General features: G+C 38.4%; 1 non-coding gene and 1 pseudogene across 1 annotated transcript; both read left to right on the top strand.

Moving 5' to 3' along the window:
- LOC103737912 overlaps positions 1–18,451 on the top strand; it is a 92,028-nt pseudogene that overhangs the window by 63,421 nt on the left and 10,156 nt on the right.
- LOC115071204 lies at positions 17,961–18,168 on the top strand. Its single transcript, XR_003850311.1, has one exon. It is a non-coding gene; the product is annotated as a small nucleolar RNA U3 (small nucleolar RNA).

Below are 18,451 nucleotides of genomic sequence, written 5' to 3'. Positions count from 1 at the left end.
TTATTTTTATCTTATGTGTGTGAGTGTTATACCTGCGTGTATGCAAGTGCACCCATGTCATGCAATTCCCGTTTTTTTTTTTTTTTTTTTTTTTTTTTTTTTGTCTTGTCTTTTTGAGACAAGGTTTCTCTAGTGCCCCAGCTGGCCTGGAATTCACTAGGTGGACCAGGCAGGCCTGGATCTCACAGAGATCCACTTGCCTCTGCCTCCTGAGTGCTGATATTAAAGACTTGTGCCACCATGCCATGCTCATTCATTGGTTCTTAATAAATCCATTATGCAAAGGCTTCTCCAAACCTTTATTTGAAAGAGGAAGGAGAGTCACTTTTGAAGCCTGAGAGGTTCAGCCATATAAATCTCAGCCTCATTGTCACTATTCTGTAGCTGTCATATGACAAAGAAGAGGGTTTGAATGAAGCAAGAGTATGGAGAGTTCATTCTTGTTTGTCTTACATTTTTTTGTAGCTCTTTTTATCACCATATCACACACATACATAAGGTTGAGCTCAATCAATTTTTTATAAAGGGAACAAGCTTGTGTATTTAGTATCCAAGTCCATGGTGACTTTTGAAAGCAACAACTGCAGCCAGTATAGGTTGAAACAGAGGCCAAATTCAGTTTGAGTCACAATCTTTAAATAATTAAAACTATCAGAAAATAGAACAAAGAAAATTTACAAAGAAAAACATTCCTTGTGATGGAATCATTTTTTTAATTGAAAAGATGAGATTCTATATTGAGAGGTCATTTGGACTAAATTGGGGCTTCTTAAACCTTTTCCACTTGAGACTCCTTATCGCTCAAGAAATGTTTATGTGACCTTATCTATGTAGAAGTATAAAATGAGGAGTTGAAGAGATAGGTTAATGGTTAAGAGAGCTTACTGCTTAAAGGACCTGGGTTTAGTTCCCAGCACCAACTTCAGGCAGCTCACAACTGCCAGTAACTCCAATTCCAGGAGATCTGACATCATCTGACTTCTGTGGGCATCTACATACATATTGTGCATATAAACTCCTTCAGGCACACACATAGACATAAAAAAAATAAACATTTTCAAGGAAATGTAAAATAGGTATTCAAGCATTTTATTAAAATTTTGTTTTGATGTATTTCTATTTTATCTGTATGAGAGTTTTGACTGCATGTGTATAGTGGATATGTGTGTTGTGTAATGACCCTAGGGATCAGAAGAAGATGTTAGATTACCTGGAAGTGGAGTTACAGATGGCTATTAGCTACCATGTGGGTGCTGGAAACCGAACCAGGGTCGTCTAGAAGAGCAGCCAGTGCTCTTAACTGCTGAGCCATCTCTCAAGCCCCAAGAATTTTATTTTAAAACAATTATTTTGTATGCATATAATTTTACCACTTATTAAAAGCAAAAACCAAATGAGATGGGTGTGTTTCTCTGCTTTTGCATAAAGAATTAAATCTTGGCGGAATGTATAACACTGCAGGGTTGCAGATCATCTGCAGTGCTTTTGAGTTGACCAACATTGATTTTTGTAATCAATATTGACAATCCCACTCTATATACATGCATCGTACAAAATGGAAGGAGCATGTTCAGTGCTTTTCAGATAGTGCTAGAAATTCTTTCCTAATGCCAAGCCAAAATTATTTAACTTCTTTTTTTAAATTTGTGCCTGTACAATGTGCCTGAACACATGCCAATCTTTATTTCTTGCTAGAATTCTCTAAACAATACAGCATAACAACTATTTACACGGCATGTGCACTGTATCAAGCATTAGAAGTCATTTAGAGATGAGTCAAACTCATATAGGGGAGAAAGTGTAACCTCAAGTCAATGACTCAAATATCAATTTTTATTAAAATCAAGCATCTTAACACAACCCAATCCAAAGAGGTACTTATTTGATATATGCTGAGGAATAACATTTGAAAAATATTTAAACTCTTTGTTGTTTTCTGCATTAAGCCACTTTGATTCTATAAGAGCAGAAAACACTATATATACAGTAAAAGTACTGCCTTTTGTAATGTAGAATAGTCTAGAATCTGAGCTGAGGTATCTCAGGCAGTATTTATTGGTGTGTCTCAGGCCTAGGATGTCAGGATCCTCAAGCCTTGACAGAGACTAGATTTCTGGCTCTTGAGGCTAAGGTGTCTGAGCTCTTTGGCCTTCAAGGCTTGGACGCTCTCTAGAAGCATTCCAGTGGCCAGGGCTCACAGTTTCTCTTCTCGGGCTCTTCTGGCCTTGTTTGGCATTCCACCTTTCTTCTGCTTGGTTCTCTGTCCTCTCTTATCATCTTTCTCCTCCTAGGATCCCTTGTTGTCTCTGTTATCTCTGCTTCCTGTTGTTTCCGCCCTGGTTACTTTCTCCCCTTGCTCCCTTGTCTCTCTCTAATGTCACCATCTCTTTGCTGCATTTTCTCCTATCATTTCGTCAGGTAATTGGGTCAACCCATTTCTGCTAATGACAAAGATCAAAAGCAGGCAAGAAAAGACCAGTAGAGAAAAGGATTTCAGTGGGTCTAATGTTGTAACACCTGGGAGGGATCACAGAAAGGTTTCTCCCAGCTGGCTAAAAAATGAGCCAAATGGCCTGCTAATATAGCCAGAGACAGGCTGTGGGAAGGGTGTTTGTGTCAATCCTGTAATACCTTCATGCAAATGAAAGCCTTTTGTTGGACCAGTGGGGGAAAAGTGCCCCTTCCAGCCTGGTGAAAATTATTTGGGGGTAACTCACCATGGTTTAGGATGAAAAAAAGTCTGATGCAAGCTGTTTTGAAATAGTTCTGTGCCTTCTAGAGAGAGGACTGCATTTCTATACCAAGTCTCTATGGTTGCAGTGTAGCTCTTCAAGGTATCTGTGGAGTATTCAAATCAGCCAGTGTTGGCAAGAGGGCAATCTGGTTGGCTACTTGGTTGATAGTCCTTTTCTCAAGGCAACCAGGGCACCAAGAAAAGGTCTAATAGATGTCAATTAGGGAGTCAAATGACCTGGTCCTCAACATCTTAGCTTACAGGAAAACGTGAATGCTAAAAGAGATGCTTACAGAAAAAAATTAACATTAACAGTGATTTAACAGGCTCTAACGAGGCTTAACTCCTGCTCAAGAGACACAATGAGATGTGGATTCCTCTAATTAGCCTCCCATTGGTTGGAGGTTTGGTCCATAGCCTGATGCTGGAGTGGTAGAAGTCTTACAAGATAGGTGTAGCACAAGGCCTTCCAGTCACTGAGGTGTGCAGTAAGTGTAGGGATCCTGGTCTCTTTCTCTTTCTCTTTCCCTTTTCTCTCTCCTGACCAAGAAGGAAGTGGTTTGTTCTGCCACGTGCTCCTGTCATGAGGGGGCAGACACAGGACCAAGCAATCACAACCAAACATCCAGACTGGGAAACAACATAACTTTTTTGTTGTTCATTATTTGGGTATTTATTTTACTGACAGGAAGCTACCTCACACAGGGTCATCAAGGTAACTACAAATATACATAATGAAACTCTGTTCTCTAATAATCAATGGAAATGGGATTTATCTTTAGAAATGGTTTTTCTAATTCATACAGTAAAATCAAAGCATGGTGGAATAGGCTATTTGTTTTTTATATTCAAAAATATATTATTATGTCAATTTCATGACAAAAAATATATCATTTCATTTTCTTATAAAGTCTAGGATGGAAAGTTAAAACAAGTTCTACAAGATGGAAATCTAAATGTAAGTCTATTCTTCACTCTTAGTGGACTTTGGAAATTAGTACATTTATCATGTGAAAACATAATTTTTTAACCTAAAATTATAGGTGTTGCCTATGTTCTAATACAGAACAAAATTCTGTAACTACATACCACATGTTCAACAGCAGAGTTATTCTATGTACTTTGTCATGAGAAAGTTTGCTTCATTTTCTTTGTTGTATGATGATCTCATCTTGTGATTTAGATGTTTTCATTACCTCGGTGATTTAATAACCAAAAGGGAAACAAAGATAACATAGCCTAGTTTTCTACCTAACAACTGGGCTTTGCAGAGCCCACGGTGATTAAATTTAAGGAAATATTCATTTTGAGTTACCTATGAAATGAATATCCTGGAATATCATAAAAGTTCTTTGCAGAGACTTGTTTTCTTAGGGATAGGGGATTGAACAGAGCCAGGACCTTACGTTTATCTTTCTGTGAGTTTTAACATCACTGACCTGGCTGAACTCCAAAACCATTCCTTACATCTTGCCTGTCTCAATCACCCATGAAATGTTAATAAGACCCTATACTTCTTATCCTAAGCTACTTTCCCAACATGTCATGGAGCAGCCATCCAGCTGTGGTCATTCACTGAGAACTAGTTCGACTTATCTAGCAGTTATGAGCACCCCTGGCTCTCATTCCCCCACAGGAGTGGGTAAGAAGCTCAAGGATTTTGTTCCAGTAAAAAGATTTGCGTGGCTTAGACATACAGGTAAGAAAATCCAGATACTAGAATCAACTTCTCACGCTTTTATCATTGTGCCCTCATTAGGAAAAAACGATAGAAGCAAGCATCTGCTGAGCACTTAACTTCAAAAACCATAGTTAAATTCCAGGGAGCCCCCAAAGTAAAATGCTGCAAGAAATTAAAACACTGGGATGCCTCACACCAAGATGCTCTCCAGAGCCTCTGAAGCCGTTTTGCTTTTGAATTCCCGCAGCTGGCTCTTGTGTGCTTTGATGCAGCCTGTCTGAGCACATCACCACACCATGCTACACAAAGCAACCCAGCAGGGCTGACAAGGCCCTGGAGCCAGTGCAAGTGTGTGTCTGGCACATCTCTTCTCTCCTCCTGAACTGTCCTTGTTGGTGGGAATTTTTTAGCACACAAAGCCCCTAAAAACAGTCTGAAAGGGGAAGAGAGTCCTCAGAAGCTCATCCTTATTTGTCTTGAGAGCTGTTTCTTTCCATGACCCCAGTATCTCCCTAGGACTTCATCTCTATTTTAAATATCTGTCTTAGATCCTGAAAAGGGTTCGTTAATATCAGCTTTGTGACTGTTCGTGTGAGCAATGCCTGTCACTTTCAGCCAATTTCTAACAGATAGGTTCTTTATTCTGGCTTCTTCTCGTCTTTTAAGATGTTAACCTGTTTCTGTATGTTGAAGAAGCACAAGCATACCCCATGATTTAAAGCAATATCTTGTCACAGAGGAAGCTAAACTATGACTGTACACAGCTGAGTCACTCACGGTCCATATTAGCACTGTTTGATCCAAGTTTTATAGGTTATTTAGGTGATGCCAGTGTCAAATACATTCTTCTGCTTTTAGGTGCACAGAGTGTTTTCTTTAGGTTCCCACGATGTTAGCATGGAAAATGCAAGCAGCAATTTAATCTGCAAACATATAAAGTGTTTCCTCAATAAGCTTAATTGTTCTTGTCTTTTGTAATAATCCTGTCGATGTAATGTATGTATTTAATTTTGTCAGAAGAAGAACACATAGAAAATGATTAAAGACTCAAGAGAATATAGATGACCTTTGGTTTTCTTCACTTCACAACATAACTCATTGCAATAGTAATAAGGAGTAATATTTCTGTCTTAGATACAAAGCTTTCCACAGCCACTTAACTAACATAAGAAATTTTAGAAATTTACACACTGATTGGCAAAGTCCACTACATACCAGCCAGCGAGATAATTTTTAAAATGTTCTCTTTAATGTGAAGGAGCCAAATAATTTAGGGCTTTGGGGAGGAACTCGTTCTCTTCAGATGTGTGTGATGCTTCCCAACTGGTCTTTCCTACAGCCTTAAGAAGTTTTGTTTAATGTCTAATTTTCAGCACATGTCGTATACCTAGCACTGTGCCGGGCACTCCTTTATGGAGCAAAGCGGAGTCTTATTATATGGGTACAACAGTAAGCTACAGGTGGAAGCTGTCAAAGGAAGAAATGAGTTAACATATTCAAAGCATTTAGAGCAGCACCTTGTGAAAAGAAAGCCAAATGTAATCACCATGATTACCTGCACCCCCTGAAGGCAGGTACCAGGGGCTCAAGACTATGTCTCTAATACCTTATACCAGCCTGGAACAGACTGGAAAACCAGTAGAATTTGTGATGTGTGAGTGATAAATGAATGGATGAATGAATTTGGTGGAAACAATCTTGCTTTTTTCAACAATATTTGTTCATTTAAATTTGTTACTTTGTTCAGTAATTTATGTACTTACTGGAATAAGAAGGTAAATTTTAGAAAACATACTAAAATGATTATTCAAAGATGGCAAGACATTTTGCAAAGAAGTGTCTTTGTTTGGTCTGTCTTAAATGAAACTGTTTATCAATTATGTCCATCAAAAACTGTAGAATAGAAAATACATCCAAACCAAATTGTCATTGACAAAATCAGGTCCATGTATTCATTACAATGTGTAGTGACAAGGCTGGAGAGATGGCTCAGCAGTTAAGAGCACTGGCTGCTCTTGTAGAGGACCCAGGTTCGAGTCCCAGCAGGAAGGCTAACAACTATTTGTAACTCCAGTTCCAGGAAATCTGACTTCCTTTTCTGACCTCCACAAGCATTGCATGACATGGGTGCACTTATATACATGCAGGCAATATACTCCTATACATAAAATAAAAATAATAAATAAAATTTTTTTAAAAGATGTGACAAAAATTGTTGGTCATAAATTCTGTAAGTATTTATTAAAAGCAGACATTGTACTAGTTACCATTGTGTGGCCTGAAAACTATTGTGTGGACAATAATTCCTGCCCTTGGGAACTTATATTTTGTGGAGAAAGACATGAAAAGTACATTCATATGAACTCATTATCAGGGCTCATTAAACTGTATGGGCTGTTCAGGACATAAACTTGCTCCAATAATTCTAAAGGAAGAGTAAAGTATTTCTATAACAGAAAGACAAAATTGGTAACTGCCCTTAAATATGTTAAGGCTAAAGATATTTGTCATCTAATTTTGTATAGAAATCTACACTTTTGTTCTAAAATCACTCATGAAATTTAATGGGCCCAAAGTTAACAGATCTTTTAGTCAGCATCTAAAATGTCAATAATAGCTAGAGAGTTTCCATAGGAATACAAATTAACTGTCGATACCTAGGAAGTAATAATAACCAGTGTTTCCTCAAGGTTGTCTAAGCTCCATCCCATCTTGAGCATCAGAGAACCTCAGACAGGAAGCTCTTACGCAGCGCCCTCTCTATTTTCTGCCTCTTGCAAACATCTTTTCAGGACTTGGTCCTGAGGGAAGAATTAAGATTTTCCACATGGAATTTCTCTACTTTTTCAATGGAACTTGCTACTTCACATACTGAATGAAATTGCCCAAAATGTGTATTATGCATGCACTCCTTTTAGAAATCCCAGAGTTCAATTGGAAGGAAATCTCTTTTGAAGGTCTGATGTGCTACTTCTATCTGTTGAGCAGCAAAACCTGAGAAAACAATGTTTTTCTTTCCACTTTTTCTCCTTAATGTAGATTTTCTGAGTTTTATTTTTTGGGAACCTTTATTCTTTGTATATGGTTCCACTCTGATAAATTGCCCTTGTGCTTATTTTATCTTGTTTACTTTTAATATAAGCTAACGGAAGTTCTTTATGCAAATAGAAAGTGAATATGCCATTATAAGCCAATGCATAATCCTGAGGAATAGCTACAGCTGTTAGAAAATGAAGCATGAGTTTCAAACAAACTCCATACAGAAGTCACAAATGAAGTATTTGGGCCAGATTTATTCCTAAATGTGATTTACTCAGTTGGCCCACTAATATTTTTAAAAATTAATACCAACATTTGAAATTTAGAATGTTTCAGTACACGTGTGGTCTCTTGACCCCTCTTAAAAGATAACGGTTGCTTACATTAATGAATTTTCTGTGACACTCTCTTCTAATACTTAATCTTCTATAAAATCCTCTGAAATATTCCAGTTCTCACCACCTAAATGTCACAACAGAAACTAAGGCTGAGAGAACTCAGTAGCCTACTTTCCAGGGTCACACAGTTGCTGGTGGTAAAGCTGGGATTGAACTTGGACTGTCAGGCTCCAAACACTCACATCAAGGCTGTACTGTTATCTGGAAAGAACGTCTGAAGGCCCAGAGACTCAATCCTAACTTGCATCAATGGGTTGACTTTCCCCATGGGTGTCACCTGATGTAGGCTTATCAGTTTATGATGTTTGCCTTAATTCTAAGTTTAAAACATGCTATCTTGAGATAGGAGCTGCATCTTAAATGTATTTTCTACATTCTGTGGCTTTATTCTTCACTTGGAGTTAATTAACTTGATTAATTAACAAGACCCCATAGGTCTTGATCACTTCCTATGAAGCCCTCAGCACTGACAGTAAGTCAGGCAAATGAGAACTGAAATTTGCAAGCTGTTGTGCAGCTCATAAAAGAAGTTTTACATATATTATTCTCCAAAGCATTTTACCTGTAATAGTTTCACATTTCTGGGTAATAAGGCTGTGAATGACCAAATTTGCATGCTTAGATGTTCATCTGCCTTGGGTATAGTCAGCACCTATTTGCAAAGATTTGTGTCCCACCTATACTAAGACAGTTATCTGTTCTCGCTGTCAAAGATTCACTGATGAAACTAAGTAAAACTAATCTCCTTCATTAAAGGTGGAGCGATTTAATAAAATGAGCTTTGTTCTGCACTTCAGAGGATAAGCAGAAACTTTTGAAGGGTTTTCTGTCTGAGGAGTTTTCAGGGAGGAAAGGCTGTGATTCAGTCTAATCAGCTAAGCTCATTAATTCAGGTAACTTGTTTCTAAAAAGGAGATTTTTCTCTGAAATGCTGCTGTAGTATACCTAGTGTTCTTTTCCACTTTTTCACATCTTCTGACCACTGAGACAGGTCAGGTATTTTTAATTAGTGAAATTAATTGTACAATTATATGCTATCATTTTATAAAATTGCGTTGTTTCTCAAATTGTAATTGACTTTTTTAAAGTTGAAGATGGATTTTCCTAAAACAATATTTTAGATGATAGATGGGTGTTAGATAGCTGAGAGATAGATAGATAGAAAAAGAGATAGATGATAGATAGATAGATGATTGATAGATAGATAGATGATAGATAGATGATAGATAGATCTATAGATGATAGATAGATAATTATAGGTAAAGATTTGGGAATCTTATAAGAAATTGGATTTCCATAGATAGATAGATAGATGATAGGTAGGTAGATAGATATAGATAGATGATAGATGATAATGATAGATATAGATAGAGATAGATAGATAGATAATGATGATAGATAGATAAGACATATAGATAGATGATAGATAGATAGATGATAGATATAGATAGAGATAGATAGATAGATAATGATGATAGATAGATAGATAGATAAGACAAGATAGATAGATATAGATAGATGATAGATAGATAGATATAGATAGATAGATAGATGATAGATAGATAGATAGATAGATAGCCAGATATCAGACAAAGGAGGCATTCAATGAAACTGCCTTTTCATATTCTCTTTTATAATGTAAGACATTACATTGTGGGATAGGAAGGAAGTATTCAAGCTTTTCTTTTTCCAGGGTCTTTCTCCTGTATTACCTTATAGAATCAGGGTGCCAGGTTCAATGTATTATTTTTAAGAGCAGTAAGAATATGCAACAGATACATTATTATAAATATACCATTGTTAGTATTTGTATTATAATTTCTGGATGTGCTTCAATTTTCCAGAATTGCTGTGAATAACAGGGATAAAAATGCCAAAAGTTGGAAAGGATTAGTTAGGAAAGTAGAGGTATGCTGACACTGCAAGAGCTAATGTGAGCTGTTGTCCTGTAACTGTGGTGAGTCACCTGTCTTCTTGATCAAGGAGACCCCACGAGATGGACTTGAACCAGTGTCCAGTCCACAAAGAGGAGGGTCAACACAGAAGAAACATTTCCTCCATGCTTCCAGATGAAGCCAGCCATGGTTGAGCAGGACCTTTGACTTATCTTCACATAGATGGAACTGGTAAAAGAAAGGAGCCAGAGGCTCCTCCCAAACTCATGGGATCACTGAGGAACAGATCCTCAAATGGCCTTAAGAGTAAAACTAAATTGGTTTATCTGGGCCAACTTTATGGTCTTAAACACCCAAAAGCAAAGTATAACCAAAGATTAAAGGGGTCAATATAATTCTTTAAGAGTCCATGTGTATAGCTAAAGGCTACATAACAAGAAACAATGCCAGACAGGTGATACCTTCCTTTGAGTTGTTGGCCAGTGTGGCCCAAGAGACTCCCCTCCCAGACAGTAACCCAGCATAGAACTGGGAAAATGAACAGCAGACCCCAATCTCATCTAAAGGAATGTTGGCAACTGATTGCTGCTAGATGAGGAAGAGCTGATCTTCCTAAAACAAGGAACTTTAAATAGGCTGACTAGACTCAGCTGATGGACTTTCACTGGGGAACACCTGGGGGCACTGACAACACAGTGGACAGTGAGGGATGACAGACTATATGGGCTTCAGTGGGGGTGGCTATGGGAGGGTGCCATTTGGGATGAGGGTATAAAGATGAATAAGATGGTTTATAATAACCCCTTCAGGTTTAAAAAAATAGCACTTAAGATGTTTTTTTTAGTATGCCAAGAGGGCAAAACTTCTTAGAGAGATATTATTAAAACTAATAATGTTTGAAAGATATTAAAATTAATAAGGTTTAGAAAAGTAAGTTTCAGGAACTGAAGCTGTAATTACATTAGGTTTAATTATCTTTAAATTTCTGAGAGAAATTATTTCCCAGCCAAGTTGTTGATCTTCTGTTCCTGAAGCCATTTGCACATGCCTGGATTCTAAATTCATTTGTGCCATGCACTACAACCAAGTCAGAGAATGTTTGGGGAGCCTGGGCTACTCTAGAATGTCATCTCCTGCTTTCAAACACCAACCACAATCACCCTGCCATGCCCCACTGTGCAGCCACGAACAGGTCACTTAGCTATCTTGTGCTGACGGCAGTTCTGACACCAGAACGCTGTATGCACGGCACACTTCTAGAACTCTCCAGCAGGTAATAACGGCTTCATAAATGTTTGTTATAACAACTCATTTGTTATCACAGGCTTTTCAGGGTTTAGAAACCATATTTTGCCATATCTGGGAGGCTCAATTACCAAGTTGTATAAGTATCAGTTTCTTTGTATTGCTATGAATGCAATATTTGACAGAGAGAACTTAAGCAGATAAAGATTCATTTGTGCTCACAGCTTCAGGCCATTTCAGTGGGGAAAGCATGAGGAAAGGGGTAGATCAGTGTGGGGAGAGTGTAAGTTTGTTCACAAAACTGGGAATAGGAAGGAGAGTGTGGCAGAAACTAAGGGTGGCATGTACCCCAAGTACCCCTCCTAGCATCCCACTCTACCAGCCAGTTCCCACCTCCTTAAAGCTCCACAGCACCCCTAAAATAGTTCTACCACCTGGGAACAGTCAAAACATGTGCCTGTAGGGGCATTAAGATTCAAACCATAACATTCAATCCTTGCCTCTCAAAACCTCATGGTCATCTCATAATGCAAAATGTATTCAGCTCAAATTAAGGATTCCCCATCATTTCAACAGTCCCAACATTGATCAAAAGTCCAAAGTTCAAAGTCTTTTCTGAGACTCCAGGCAAACTCTTAACTGTGAGCCCCTATAAAATCAAGATGAAAGTTTCGTATTTCCAATATATAATGATATGGAATAAGCATTCCCATTTCAAAATGGAAGAGTGGCAGCATACCAAGTTAATTCTGGACCAAAGAAACACTGAAACGAACCAGATAAACAATAAATTCTGTAGCTCCATGTCCTGTATCCAGGGCAATGAAGTCATGATATAAGCTCCAATGGGCTACCTAACACCACCAATATGGCCTTGCCATTTGCCACTCAGTTGGCCTCTCTTGTGGACTAGAGCTCTCTTCAGCAGACATCTCATGTCCTGAAACGTCAGAAACATCCTGGGGTCTCCGTTTCAACTTAGTATCATCCTTCCAGTTTCATACTCCACACTTTCTGTGGATTTTCAGAGGCATCTGACTCTGCTGCCCATTGCCTGACCACAGGCTTTCTGTAAAAATCTCTATTGTAGATAAACCAAGCTGGAAGTGAGCTGAAAGCTTCCTCCATGCTGACTAGACTTCATAGTATCAAAGGGTGTTGTGCAAACATCTGTGGGGAAAAATCATTATTCAGATTTGGACCCTGATTGGGGCACCACCAATATGCCAGGCCAGATGTATCCACTAATACAGTAGAGGCATGGATATGACCAACCATTTCTGAGTAGATTTGGGGCCCATCACAGGAGGAAACTCATGCCTGGTACTATAAACCTGGTCCAAAGCCCATAGCTAGGGATATCATAAGCCCCTAGTGGGGAAGTTATAGTCATGTTGCTAAATGGACATAATGTGCCCATCAAATTGCTTTCTAAATATTTACATTTCTACCTGCAGATTAGTGCTGCTGTCAGCTTTGGTCAGAGAAGCTTCTTTTAAGGTGGGTATTGGTTACCTCAGAGATTCCTAACTGATCAAAGTGCTGAAATAAGTGACTGTGAATGTTCAGCCTTAAATGGGTCATCTGTAACATTCCTCCAAGGCTTGGGGAACATCATGGAAGAGAGAGATGGCAGAAAGAATGTAAGAGCCAGAGGAAGGAGTGATGTTGTTATTCAACAGGGTCTTCTGGGCATGACATACTGATTGCACCCATAAACTCATAGTGCTGGGATTACCTATGCAAGACTTGCACAGAATTGGACCCTTAATATTAATTATGTCATGGAGGGGCGAAGAGATCACGTAGCTCCATCTCCCCCTGAGGATCTATAGGCAGTAAATTGCTGCTGGGGGAAGGAAAAATATTTCAGTGGTATAGCCACTGGTAAGTTGCTTGTTCCTGTAAATAACTCCTTACCCATGTTTTTACAAGCAACCCTAATTCAACTCATTGAGTCCCCCAAAATACATAAAGACATGAAAACAGAAGGGGAACTGGTTGGGAAGAGGAAGGAAATCAGTGAGAGTAGGATAGAAACAAAAGAGGGTAAAGGGGTAGGAGGCCAAAAAACAAAAGATTAATTAAATAAGACTGTGCCTAAGTCTCCTCATCCCATATACTTCTACTCTGCATGCCTGCAAGACTGGTATCAAGTGGATGGTGCCAAGTTCTACAGCCAGTTAAAGAAGTAGCCACACCCCCTCGGATCATGACTTCAGTGACCTTAGAGTGCCTTAGATGATGAACCCAGGAACATTTTTTCCCATGTAGCTCTGTATTCCAGTAGCACACCCGGAGATGCTCTCTTTTCAAATAAAAGTCTTCCAAATGGTCTTCAGTTTTACTCCTTGGAGCCTTCTGTGAGTGAGGCCTTATGTTCAAGACATCTTTCCTAATGTCTCAGCTTTTAATGGTGTTAATCTTTTTAACAACTACTGTGGCTCTGTCCACATTTGCCTTGTCTGCAACTTTAAATGAGTGAGTTCACACTCCTTTTCTGGCCAAATTGCCTGTTTTTAAATGTTTCATCTATGCGTTTGTTCCTGACTGTCATTGTAAACCTGGCTAAAAGTGATACTGATGCCACAGTCTGAAGGTTATGCTCTCTTAAAATTTCTTCCTCCAAACTAATTCATACACTGCTTTTTAAATTTAGCCTTACTGTAGTATTCAGGACACGGGATAACAGAAACGTATCTTTGGAGACATAGTCTTTGCTACAGTGCCATAGTGCCACAGTGGCCTTTAGTCCAATTACCAATAGAATCCTTGTTTTATCTGAAACCTCACAAGCAGTCTTTACAGTTTACACTTCTATCACAGTTCTGTTCTGAATCATGCACTAAGGTCTGATTACATCACTCTATGGCTTCTCTAGCCTATGTTGCTGAACATTTCTGTATTCCTCCTAAAGGCCTATGAAGCACACATAAGATTTTATCAGAAATTATATGAGTTATGTTATTAATATTAACATAATGTATTATTAATTATATTATCAGAATAATTATTTTCACAGAAATCTCTTTCTGAGATAGTCACTTGTTACTTGATGCAGTTACTTGCTTGTGTGTCACCACAATACCTGATAAAGGCAGCTTAATGGAGGAAAGATTTATTTTGGCTCACAGTTTCAGAGTTCCATTCTAAAATAGTGGGGAAGGCAAAGCAGAGGTGCAGACCATGGTGACAGGAGTATGTGGAAGAGGCTGTTCACATGGTGGTAGACCAGGAAGCAGACAGTAAGGCAGGAACTGGGGTGGAGGGGTATAACCTTCCGTGGCCTGCTCCAACTGTCCCACTGCCAATCATGTCCTAACGCCTGAAGCTTCTACAGCCTCTTGAAATAGAGCACTAGCTGGTGCACCAGCATTAAAAGTACGAGACTGAGGGGAACATTTCAGATTCAAACTGTAAGGAAGCGCTCAGTCAGTTCAGATGCAGACTACAGCCAAAGACTTTCTATTAGCAGACCCAAAAGTCCTGACATCTCTATGTGCAAAATAGACATCCTTACCTGAAATTATAACTCTTGTGGGATGTTGGCTGAAATAAACATGAGCTGGAAGCTGTATAATTTATTTTCCACGTGTCTCTGAGAGTTGAAGAATGGACACAGAGGAGAATGGCATAGCAGCATCCATCCATGGCAGCTACATGCTACCCTTCAGCTGAAGAGCTTCTGCCACACGGCAAAAGGAGGGGCACAGCTGTGGAGGAAATGAGCGTCCCTGTAATGTTGAGTGCTGTTGAATAGTCTTATACTTAAAAGATTTTCAAGGAAGCTGGGCGTGGTGGCGCATGCCTGTAGTCCCAGAACTGCAACGGCAGAGGCAGGTGGATCTCTGTGAGTGCAAGGCCAGCCTGGTCTACATAGTGAGTTCCAGGACAGCTGGGGCTACAGGGAGACCCTGCTTCAAAAAGACAAAAAAAAAAAAAAAAAAAAAAAAAAAAAAAGATTTTCAAGGAATAGGATACTAAGGTTTCTTCAGAAAATCAGAAGGAACATTCTCCCTCCTTTTGTGTTCCAGTAATTCTCCCATTTGCTAATACTTTTTATTATTAATTAAAAATGATTGCATTGTCTTACCTGCATTTTTATTATATAACCATCAGAAGCACCCATGCTGTCTTTACTGTCTCCAAGTGAACAGTTCTCCTTCACACAAATTTGAGCTCACAATGACAGTGAGTGGTAGCCAGTTGCCATCACTATAGGCCTTTGGTCATAGAGTCTTCGAGTCCTTGATCTTGTTCCCAGTGTGGTGCTCGAAGCAGCAGACATGAGGAACTTTAGCAAATGTGCACTCATGGTCTTAATTCTTTCAGACACTCATTTTAGAGAGCCCTGCTTTTCTTTTGCACATGCCTTTCCTCTTCTCTCTATATTTCTTGTATCTTTTTACATCTGAATTTAACCAAGAGCTATTGTACAACACTATGGAACTTTTAAGATTTCTCTGTCTTCACTGGAGCCATGTTTGATTTTAGCACCTGGCATCATAAAAATGACTTGCCCTAAGATGTACGACGAATGATTTAATAATGTTTCGATGTCTTCAACTAAAGGAAATAAGTGACTTATTTATGTTAATTTCATTCATTTTACAGTTTTTGACAGATTTAAAAATTATCTAAAATATATGTACCTAAATATGAAAGTCCTTTAGTTACTAAAATTTTTATTATGAAAAGAACAAGTTTATTGAAGAAAAATTAGATATATGCTAATATTTCTAATATTATGCTAATAATAAAAATGCTAATGTTGTAATAGGACTCACTGATAAGGTCATGCAAATGTGGTCACTTATTCATTGCATATTCATATATTTGAAGCAAAGAAAAGAAAATTAAAATTATTTAAATACTTCTCCAAGAAGCTATTTTTCCAAATAAGAGAGGCAAAGTAGTTTCATAGTGGACAGCACAAAGTAGGATGTGCCAACTGCAATTAAAACAAGAAAATGTACCTGGACCAAACACACAATTCCTTTTATGGTATATTAGGATCATCCCAGTCTTTCTCAGTGGTGGGATTCATCAAGTAGCTAACATTCTGGAATTCCCATAAGTGTATGTCGGGGTGAAAACAAATTTGTTTTTATTAGAGTATCTTCAGGAAAGAAACCTTATAAAAATCATTTGCCTTGTTGGCCTGTCCACCTTCTGTAATAACTATTGATCCCAGGGGCTAATTTCAACCTGCATTGACTGAGGGGCAAAGGGTTCAGAGCTAGACAGAGCCTTGTAAATTTCTGTGGCTTCATCTCATCCCTTCAGAGGAGTTTTTAATGATATCATTTTGAAGAGTATAAAAAAATGAAACCAAGTTTCTGCTGTGAAGTTGTCACCATAATGGAAGATGATTACATCAGAGGAAGTTCAAATGGAAAAAAATGTCTGTAGTTTCCTTGTAGCTTCCTGTTAACAAGCAAAGAGAGCACCATGTATGACTCCACAGACTCAGACGTCTGCACCTGTGATAGCTGTGTCCTGAAACTTTATAATAAATTCCACTCCTGGGTTTTGCTCATCTAAAGTGACTGATTTTTTGTTTATTGGAGTTGAGCTTCACCAGTTTTCAGAAGTATATTGCAGTAATTGAAAGACTTTCTGTGAGCTGTTGGTGAATCAGAAATAGTAGAAAAAGAAATCAGAGAAATGTCAGGAAGGAAGCACTAGAGCCCCCTATAATAGTCTACACTGGGGTGGAAATTCAAGTTCAAGTCTACAATATAGTTAGCATAGGAAAAGGCTCCAGTCTGCGTTTGAGAGGGATCTGCTTACAGAGTTTGCAGCTGAAACTTGCAAGTCCCAGTGTAAAAATATGGCTTAGTTTGGGGAACTTTTATGTTTTGTTTTGTTTGGCCTTTTTATTTGTTTCTTTTGTGGGCCTTTTATTTATTTGTTTGCTTGCTTGCTTGCTGTTTTTGGACAGGGCCATGCTAAGAATAGCCTAGGCAGGCTTGAAATTCATTATATAGGCCAGTCAGCCCCTAACTTGTGTTGCCTCTGCCCTGCAAAGGGTGACAAACATCAACCACCACACCTGGTGGCATGTAATTAAAGAGCTATGAGAAGTTAGGGATGAGGCCAACATAGGGTTTATAAGACTGGTACAGAATGCAGCACCTGACAGTACCCATATTCTAGGAAAAGGCTCTCGAGAAGCCGTGTAGCTTCTCATCACACGCAGTTAGAGATAAGGTACTTCCTCTACTCATCTGCTACAACTGAGGGCTAATTTTTCAACCTAGTGACAAGACCAAAACACCAAACTACGTGTATACACGTACACTCATCCCTCAGTATATCCGGGGGATTGCTGCTAGGATGTTTGTAAATACCCAAATCCTGCTTGCTAAACTCCCTGCTATGAAATGGCATCATTACTGCATATAACTTACACACATTTACCTGTATAGTTAAACCATCTCTAGATTATTTTTAATAACTAATATAGTATGACTGCTAAATAGATTGTTGTTGCACTGTATTATTAGGGAATGAAAGAAAGAGCATGGACATATTCAGTTCAGATGAGTTTTTTTTTTTCAGAATATTCTTGATCTGAGGTTAGTTGAATCAGGAATGTGGAATTCATAGATAAAGGGCTAACTGCACATACATGACACATATGTCTATATAATATATACAGAACATACATATACTTATATCCATATAACATATGGACACACATACATCATTTCCTACTTGTAAATAAGAAAAGTCACTCCAAATATCATCACCTAGCTATGAGGCCTGGTTAGGTAAGAAAACCTGTAGGCTAACAGGATTATAATTACAGACAGCTAGGATAAGGCGGGGACCAGACAGAAACCAATTCTTTGAAGCTAACTCTAATAGTGTGTTTTTCTGTTTAATTTTGATAGCTCAATCTTTTCTCTTGAACATGCTCTGATTACTAAAGAAATTGAATATTCAGAAAATAACAGAATTATAAAACTACACTTTCAGGGATCATTTCTATAGTTTGCCACTAGAGAAGTTTCTCTGTGTAGAGTACCAGGAAGCATGAGGAGGAGATGCAGTGCTCTTTCCTGAGCATGAAGCTGGCTCGAGTGCTGCTCTTAGATAGCTGTCTTTGCCGTTGATGATCATTCTGCTCTGCCTCTGGTGGAGTTGGAGGGAGAGAATACAGTCTATGTGGCTTAAAAAAAGAAAACGACAGAATTATATGCTTAATCACGATATAAAAATATTACTTTGGGAATTGGGTGGATTAGAGATGTACATTGAAGGTTTGAAAAAGAGCCCAAATAGAAACAAACACATTTTATATCGATATTCAGAATTATAGCTTTGTGTACTCAGATATACTAATAATTATTTTTCTTGGCACTACAACAGATTTGTTTTTTAAACTCTGACATCAGTGTTGTGGTATGCCAAGAAAGGAGAAAAAGAAAAGAGGAACATTTTTTATTTATTT

Source organism: Nannospalax galili, unplaced genomic scaffold (assembly GCF_000622305.1).
Source record: "Nannospalax galili isolate Female #2095 unplaced genomic scaffold, S.galili_v1.0 scaffold3891, whole genome shotgun sequence".
In the NCBI taxonomy this organism is placed as follows: Eukaryota; Metazoa; Chordata; class Mammalia; order Rodentia; family Spalacidae; genus Nannospalax; species Nannospalax galili.
Note: the sequence above shows the minus strand (reverse complement) of the source record. Positions and strands in the feature narration are given on the sequence as shown.